This window comes from Rhipicephalus microplus, chromosome 6 (genome assembly GCF_043290135.1).
Source record: "Rhipicephalus microplus isolate Deutch F79 chromosome 6, USDA_Rmic, whole genome shotgun sequence".
NCBI classification, from domain to species: Eukaryota; Metazoa; Arthropoda; class Arachnida; order Ixodida; family Ixodidae; genus Rhipicephalus; species Rhipicephalus microplus.
Window position 1 is genome coordinate 146,649,977 of NC_134705.1, and position 7,784 is coordinate 146,657,760.

The window sequence follows — 7,784 nt, forward strand, 5'->3', positions numbered from 1 at the left end:
CTGTGCCACCCTGTCATTCTTCAGAGAAGTGTGGTACCCGCTACACACTTGCAAGGAATTTCGTGCAACTTTTGATGCTGTGGCTGACGGCGATGAAGAATTGTGCCTGAAGTTTTCGTCATGAAGTTGTAGCATTCGACAACCCACTCGTTAATACGATTTGCATTGTGCGATACCTGGATGTTCCTTCACTGTTCTAAAACGATTTGTTACTTTTAATACCGCAGGTCGCGGGTTTGAATCCCGGCTGCGGCGGCTGCATTTCCGATGAAGGTGGAAATGTTGTAGACTCGTGTGCTCAGATTTGGGTGCATGTTAAAGAACCCCAGGTGGTCGAAATTTCCGGAGCCCTCCACTAGGGCGTCTCTCACAATAATATGGTGGTTTTGGAACGTTAAACCCCACATCTCAATCAATCAATCATGTTACTTATAATAACGCGATTCCTTTCCCGCCATCGAACCTGTCAAGGCCAGTTTGCAACAGAGTTTCAAGTACTGGCGTGGCTTTGTGGTAAAATACTGGTCTGGCACGCAGGAGACCCGGTTGTGAATCCCGTTGTGTCTGTGGTATTCTTATTTATAGTTTTTTTTACATATTTTATGCGGTAGTGGTTAGTGATGCCAGTGGTGGCAGGCAACTACGGCGCACAAGACCATTCTTGTGATCTCATAACAGCTTTCACTGTAAAAAAATTTAGCATACTAAAATAACTTGGTGCTTGCATTAAATGTTATTTTCTAAAGCCAGGTCTGGGCAAAGATATTTTGAAATTGTGTCTTGATACGATCAAGATACTTGGGCAAGAAATTTTGAATATACAAGATAGTACTGAAATAAATGTATCCTTTCCACTACTTTCTTATTGTATCTAAGATACTTTGTTACATTTTCAAATTCTTATTTTAGACTTACGCACATACTGAAGCAGCAAAGCCCTGTGTACAAAAATATTTACTTAAACATGTCTGAGCTGTGACCAATCCTAATTTTAATGATTTATCTGTTCAAAACACAAAAGTTCAGTTTTTCTTCTTGAATGAATATTAGCTTCATTCCGGAACAAGTTATTGGGATTGTTCTGGCTTCTTGACACGAGAACTCCTTTTATATGCATTCTAGTGGTTTTTGCTAGCCACTCTTGTTACTGACTGGTGTGGCTGCTCTGCTTGCTGACCAGGTAGTGACCAGCCTTCGCCATCTACTTAGAGGAACATCAATGAGGAGCATTCGCACAATGGCGAAAATACTGCGGTGCAGTCTTGTCTTGTTCAGAAATGAATTTCCATTTTTGCAATGCCGGATGCTTGTGGGTATATATATTTTTTTATGCATCGCGAATACATACATGTGAAACTGTAATGGCTATATATATTCTACTTCATCAGTAACATTCACTAACATGCAGTCTTTTAACATATCTTCGGGATAAGTGTACTGCCCAGAAGCGTTCAAGACGTATATGCTAGCGGCACAAAGCGTCGGAAGATATCAATGCTATTCATAATATTGATACGTGACTTTAATGACCTAAAAAGAAACACGAGTGTGTCTAAGTAAAATAGCAAAGAGGTTCCCCATCAAGCAATCATAAGGAATAAAAATACAGGGCGTTTTATGCAAGTAGATCAAATATTGAAAAAGAAGTGCTGCACTTTGCTACATAAGATTGTACGTGGCCACAGTTTCATTCAAACTTCGATTTTGTCTTTTACGCATTTTTTCCCCTAAGTGTTGTCGACATTTGGAGCAGACTAGATGACTCCTTGCAAGAAAAACCACGTGAACATTTCGTGGAAGAATTGCTGAACCACATGATGTGATACTTTTACTATGCATTGTATGACTGTTGTTTACTAACTCATGTACCCACTCTTGCTATGTCTCTTCCATTGAGACAGCAGTACTTGTAACTAAATCAAGTGGGTAATCAAAACTGAATAAACTTGCTGCTATGCAGTTTATTGTCACGTGGTGCCTAATATGGTAGGTTTATATTGTATTTGATTGCTCGATCAACAAATAACAATCATGCAAAGTACTTATTATTCATTTTAGGGCAAAGTGTATTTCCCCACATCGTAGAGGACATTCCAAAATAACGGATTCAATTTTTCATCGTATTGTAAAAGCAGAAGCTTGGCAGGAATTGAACACAAGCTTTGTGTGTGGGAATCGGGTATTTTAACATGGAGCCATGCCTAGTCTGAAATCTGCTCTGGAAGAAGACAGTATGCAGGTGTTGTGGGGTCTCTATGTGGCAAGAGCGCTATGCTTTAGGAGTGAACGGAAAGAGCCGACGTGGTCGGAAGCAACCAAACACATACACATTTATTTAACTACCTTTAGAACAATGATATCGTCAGCCGAATAATTTTAACATCAATTGTGATCAACAAGCTAAAACAACCTCACACAATATTATCATACACTCAACAACATAACATACACAAGGCGGCAAACACTTGACGCACCACAAGGGCCCCCGGCAGATGGCCCGCGGTGCCGTGCACCGGGGACCCATGCGAGAGACAACCGACCGCGCCAAAAAGACACTCGTTCAACTCTCTCGTGCCCCACCAAGGCTTGCCGCCAGGGGTCACCGCTGGCGCTGCTGACCTAATCATGGTGATGATAGTGGTGATCAAAGCTCCGAACACAACGCCACCTACTGCTCAATAGTGACCCCACAATACGACTTTTGTGCGAGACACGTGCGCCACGCGGTGCAAACAACTTTACAGAAGGTGTCATCACCTTCCTTTTTTTTAACCTTAATTCAAACCATATCCCGACAAAACAGCATGAAAGAAAACAACTACACAAGCTCTAACAAATCATGACAACACATGTCCCTACAAAATGTCCGTGCACCACGACACCGCCGCCGGTCGACACTGCTGCACTGTCTGGCTCGACGGCAGGGCTGACGATGTGCAGAAGACAGCCAGCCGCGGGTTAAATCACTCCTGCTGCGTACATTCAAAACACTCGAAAGAACAATGCAGTAGGGCAAAGGGAAGGGAGCTTCGAGCTCCTCGCCCACATGGTACGATGGTCAGTACTGCTAGCTAATACATCGGCAGCGACCGAGACGCCCAGCTAAAATAAAACAAATCACTTTTCTTGACTCGTGCATTGCAAGATAAGTGAGGGAGCAGAGTGCAGCACCTCAACGCCACGATCCACGTAGTTGTGCCACGTGCGACAGGCGGCTGTGCAAAGCCTTAGGTCTAATGAGTCCCTTGACAACAAACGGCATCCACCCAGCACCTAGCCTAGGCGCAGAAGAGGCAGCCGCAAGAAAACGTCCTCTCTGTAAGGTGGCCCTATCGCTCACCGCAAACAGCAGCTTACCGAGCGATCGGCGTACACCATCCTGGATGGTGTCACGACGCCTCGGTGCCGAGCCACATGACCAGACAGCAACGAGCGACGCTTGGCTCCCTGAGCCCATAAAGATAGAAAAACCTTTTTAGAGAAAATTGGACCACCCACGAGGCTTCCATACTCACTTCCTTCGGGCTTGGTCTACAATCCACGTGCTCTAAGCATTGCTCACCGCACGATGCAGACCGCATGGCTCTTGTAACAACTGAACAAGGTTCTTTAAAACCAATTACAACAACAACAAAAAAACACTTGCGAGCAGAAAAAAAAAAAAACTCAATGTGCCCACAAGTTGAAAAACGTTACCAAAACTGATCTCCTCGCTCTCAATAAAGCACGCCACCGAGGCTAGCAACGCAAGTCCCTTTAGACCTACTCTACCCCGGCTCAAACAAAAGCTTGTACCAAAATGCGACCACTGTCGTCCGATGCTCCAAGAGCTCCACGTTTGGCTGCGAGTGTGGGGTCTCTATATGGCGAGCGCCACGCTCTTGGAGTGAACAGACACAGCAGACGCGGTCGGACCAAACCAGCCAAATGCATTTATTTACCTACTTTTGAACGACAATATCGTGAGCCGAATAATTATAACATCAATTGTGATCAACATGCTAAAACAACCTTACACAATATCACGATACACTCAACAACATAACATACACAAGGCGGCAAACACTTGACTCACCACAAGAGCCCCCGGCAGATGGCCCCCGGTGCCGTGTACCGGAGATACATGTGAGATCACACCAAAAAGACTCTCACTCAACTCTCTTGTGCCCCACCAAGGCTTGCCACCAGGAGTCACCGCCGGCGCTGCCGACCTAACCATGATGATGATAGTGGGATCAACGCTCGCAAGCACAATGCCACATACCGCTCTATAGTTGTGATACAATGTACTAGAAGGGGGCAGTGGAGTGAACGAGGCGGCCGTACCGCATTTCGGCTGATTCTCCAGCGGGTGACAGTAGCGGTGGCGCTGTAGTTCCATGGTACTGAAGATCTCAGGAGCGTCTCCAGTGGGAGCGCCCGAGCCCGAGCCTGCGAAAGCATGTAATTGCTCATTTCTAACGGGTTAAATGCATTTCTGAGCCTTAATCAGTGGACGCACCTGCTACGCGCCATGGTGCACAAGTGAATATGCAGGCACGCCAAAATTGCGTCGATACATTCACTGTTTCAAGAGCCTGCTGACCCCCCCCCCCCCCCCCCCCCCCAAAAAAAAAAAAAACGTCAATAGCAATTTGCACAGATCCGCCTAGCTTATTACTCAATTAGCGCTTCGAGCTGCATTACATCATAAGTAGCTACTGGGGAATTACAAAGAGAAGTATCAAAACCGTGATTAAATCATACACTTGTTTTGTCGGCAGTCTCTATGATATCCAAAGCACAGTGTTCCTCATATGAGCCTACATGCGCTCGATTGTTTCACGAGAAACCTGAGTATAAGTAATGTTGCCACAACATTAATCGGTGACGACTCTGTTTTATCATGTCAGTTTTGTGGAATATAATAATTATTGCTTTCTCAAAGGCTTATTACATATAAAACCTATTAAAAACAACACACAAAGATATTAAAAAGTGCCAATTGTATATATAGCCCATCTGTTAATCTACTTAAGTTCATTGTAACCAGTTTTCATTCTGTATCGACAGCTTAAACTGTGCTGCCTTCCAAATATTCTATTTTGGCGTAACGCCATTGCAAGCGAGAAAATGTATGACAATGTTTTGTATTATAAGCGTAGTTCTATTACTAAGTGTCAAAAGTGCAGACAGACAGTTGTGCATCTTGTTTTGAGAAATATATATATATATATATATATATATATATATATATATATATATATATATATATATATATATATATATATATATATATATATATATATATATATATATAGTCATTATAGTCATGCAATGCCCCTTAGGACTGCTACTATTTTTAGGCGGTGCATTTCTCGTCCGACTACGTTAGATTTGAACTACTAGTTTTGAGACCTCATACTGTCGAAGACGTGAAATCTACAGTGCGCATTTCAGCTTCACCAACTGTAAACCATTGGCGCAGGGCTACCCAGGATTTCTTTCTTTTTTTTTTTTTTTTTTTTGAGTGGGGTAGGGGTGTGTGCAGCAGAACGCCTAAATTTGACAATTGGTAGTCGCTGTGAATGCGTGTAAATATTATATTATACACTGAAAATTTAATTTACGAAAACATTTCGTGGTGTAGGTGGTTCAGATTACCTTCCTCTCCCCATTATACTTATGGCTTTCTGATTCTGTGTGTGTGTGTGACACAGTATTTGTTTTTTAATCTCGCAGCTTTCTGAGCACAGCTAACTTCCAATAAATCGGCTCAGTTATTCTGAATATTCTAGACGCCTTACCAACCAATAAAGAGCTAAGAGAGAAGAAATCGGTCTAAGACACACTCTTTCTGAATTATTTTCGATTTCTCACAAGGGCTTCTAAGCAGCTCAAATTTGGTAGATTGGCATGTCATACTTCAAGGGCTATGGCATCATGTGCTAGACATGAATGATGGGCAGGTACGAAGAAATCTGCATCAATAAAGCGCGATGAAGGAGCCGAAGTGCATAGCAGCTCTTGCACGCGGCGCGGGGCTCTTTCAGTACTATTGCAACGCGGGAGGGATCAGGCGGCGAGGCACTGTCACGCCACTCAGCACTTCTAGTACACTTTAGTTGTGACTCCGAAATACGACTCCTGCGCGAGACACGTGCGCCACGCGGCGCAAACAACTATGCAGGGGGTGCCATCACCCCCACAGAGTAGGGTCAGTGCAAGTTCAATTGTGGTTGCAGTGTTGGCTATCAAATTTTCTAACAAAGGAATAAACATTCCATACCTAGACCCATCGTACAAAAGTCATGCTGGGTTAACGTCAATTGTGGTTCCAATGTTTACTCCAGGTTAATAGCAGTCTGATAAACATTACATTCGTATTCCTATAATTCAACAAGTTACTTTAAGCATTACTTGACCCCTGGGAAATATGCTAACGAAAGCTACATGTGTTATTCACAGCATCAAACCATAAAGAGCACTTTGTTTTGATTATGATCATTTCTGTGCACTAACGCGAGTGGTGACATGTCAGACCGTAAGTTACCTAGTGTAGTCGCCAGTACACGGCAGTGTAGCAGACATTTCTGGTAAGCCTGCGATGTGTACACGACTATTGAACTTAACCTTGATCCACCTCGTAGCACTTGCTTAAAAGTTGAAAAAAACTCAGCATGCCCTTCAACATTATGCCTCGCATAACCAACTTAACTTCATACAAGAACAACATTACAGCCTAACACTGCTGGTGCTGATGGTGTGCATGTTGTGGTGGTATCGTTGCGTGACTATGAAACCAATTCTCACATTTACATGTGAATGCATGTAAAATTTCTACATGCGTTTGTCGAGTACCACATTCACCTGTAATGCTATGCTCATTTCATATGTGCCGCATCGGAAACTTCTTGATGCATGCTTCGCATATCATAAATTCTCATGGTACGTGGGATCTGCCGAATTTTGTATCTTCATATCTTTCTTCCCATCTCTGTTTCTTTCTCTCTTTGTCCTCTTCCTTCTCACATTTGTCTTTCACTTCGCGCTTCTTCTATATTCTGGACAAATCGGCACACATGTTCTCGAGACAAAGCAGAAAATGAGGATAATGAAGAGCGCATGCTGGTTCGTGATGATAATCTTGATTGACGACATTTTCTGCAGAGCTAGAGCATCTTTGCTGCTAAATATCCGTACAGACTTCCCCGTGACTTTGTGCTGCAAACAGGTGGTTGTCAATTTTGTTTTCATAACTAAGGATCCGAGAAGCCGCACCTGGATTATGGGAAGTGTGATAGCCGATCACCTCCGCAACTACGAAAATAGTCCTGCACATGCGCTTGGAAATGTTCTCTAAAGGCGTGGTCACCATTTGGTTCATGATGCCAGTCTGGAGTGCATGACTATCGGTGCGGGCCTGTATGCATCATCTTTTCAAAAGGAAAGGCTATAGACTTGTAAAGGTGTATCCATAGGTCGGCTCACTCACTCAGACTGAGGTCAAGCCACGAGTATTAGTCTGAGTGACTCTCTGTTAGTAATCTCAAACCCCGATAGAACGAATTAAGGTTATAACAAAGTAAATGAAGAAGTATTGCTATAGATATAGTGTTAGTAATATACCTTTATAACGAATTTTCGGATAAAGCACTTACGTATTTTTGTGCAAGATGCAACTTCATTATGATAAGGTTTGAGTGTATTTTGGTGAGGTTGAGTCTGAGTGAGTTTGGTTATGAAAAATTTTTACCTGTCAGAGTAACCCCAAGAGCGAAATATATGTCGTAAGAGTCGAAGTT

General features: G+C 43.1%; 1 long non-coding RNA gene across 1 annotated transcript; it reads right to left on the reverse strand.

The window, feature by feature from the left end:
* Nucleotides 1-1,504: 1,504 nt before the first annotated feature.
* LOC142765597 (uncharacterized) lies at nucleotides 1,505-4,582 on the reverse strand. The gene is made up of 2 exons (XR_012884327.1): nucleotides 4,327-4,582; nucleotides 1,505-4,211 (listed from the first exon to the last, which is right to left on the reverse strand). It is a non-coding gene; the product is annotated as an uncharacterized LOC142765597 (long non-coding RNA).
* Between the last annotated feature and the right edge of the window lie 3,202 nt (nucleotides 4,583-7,784).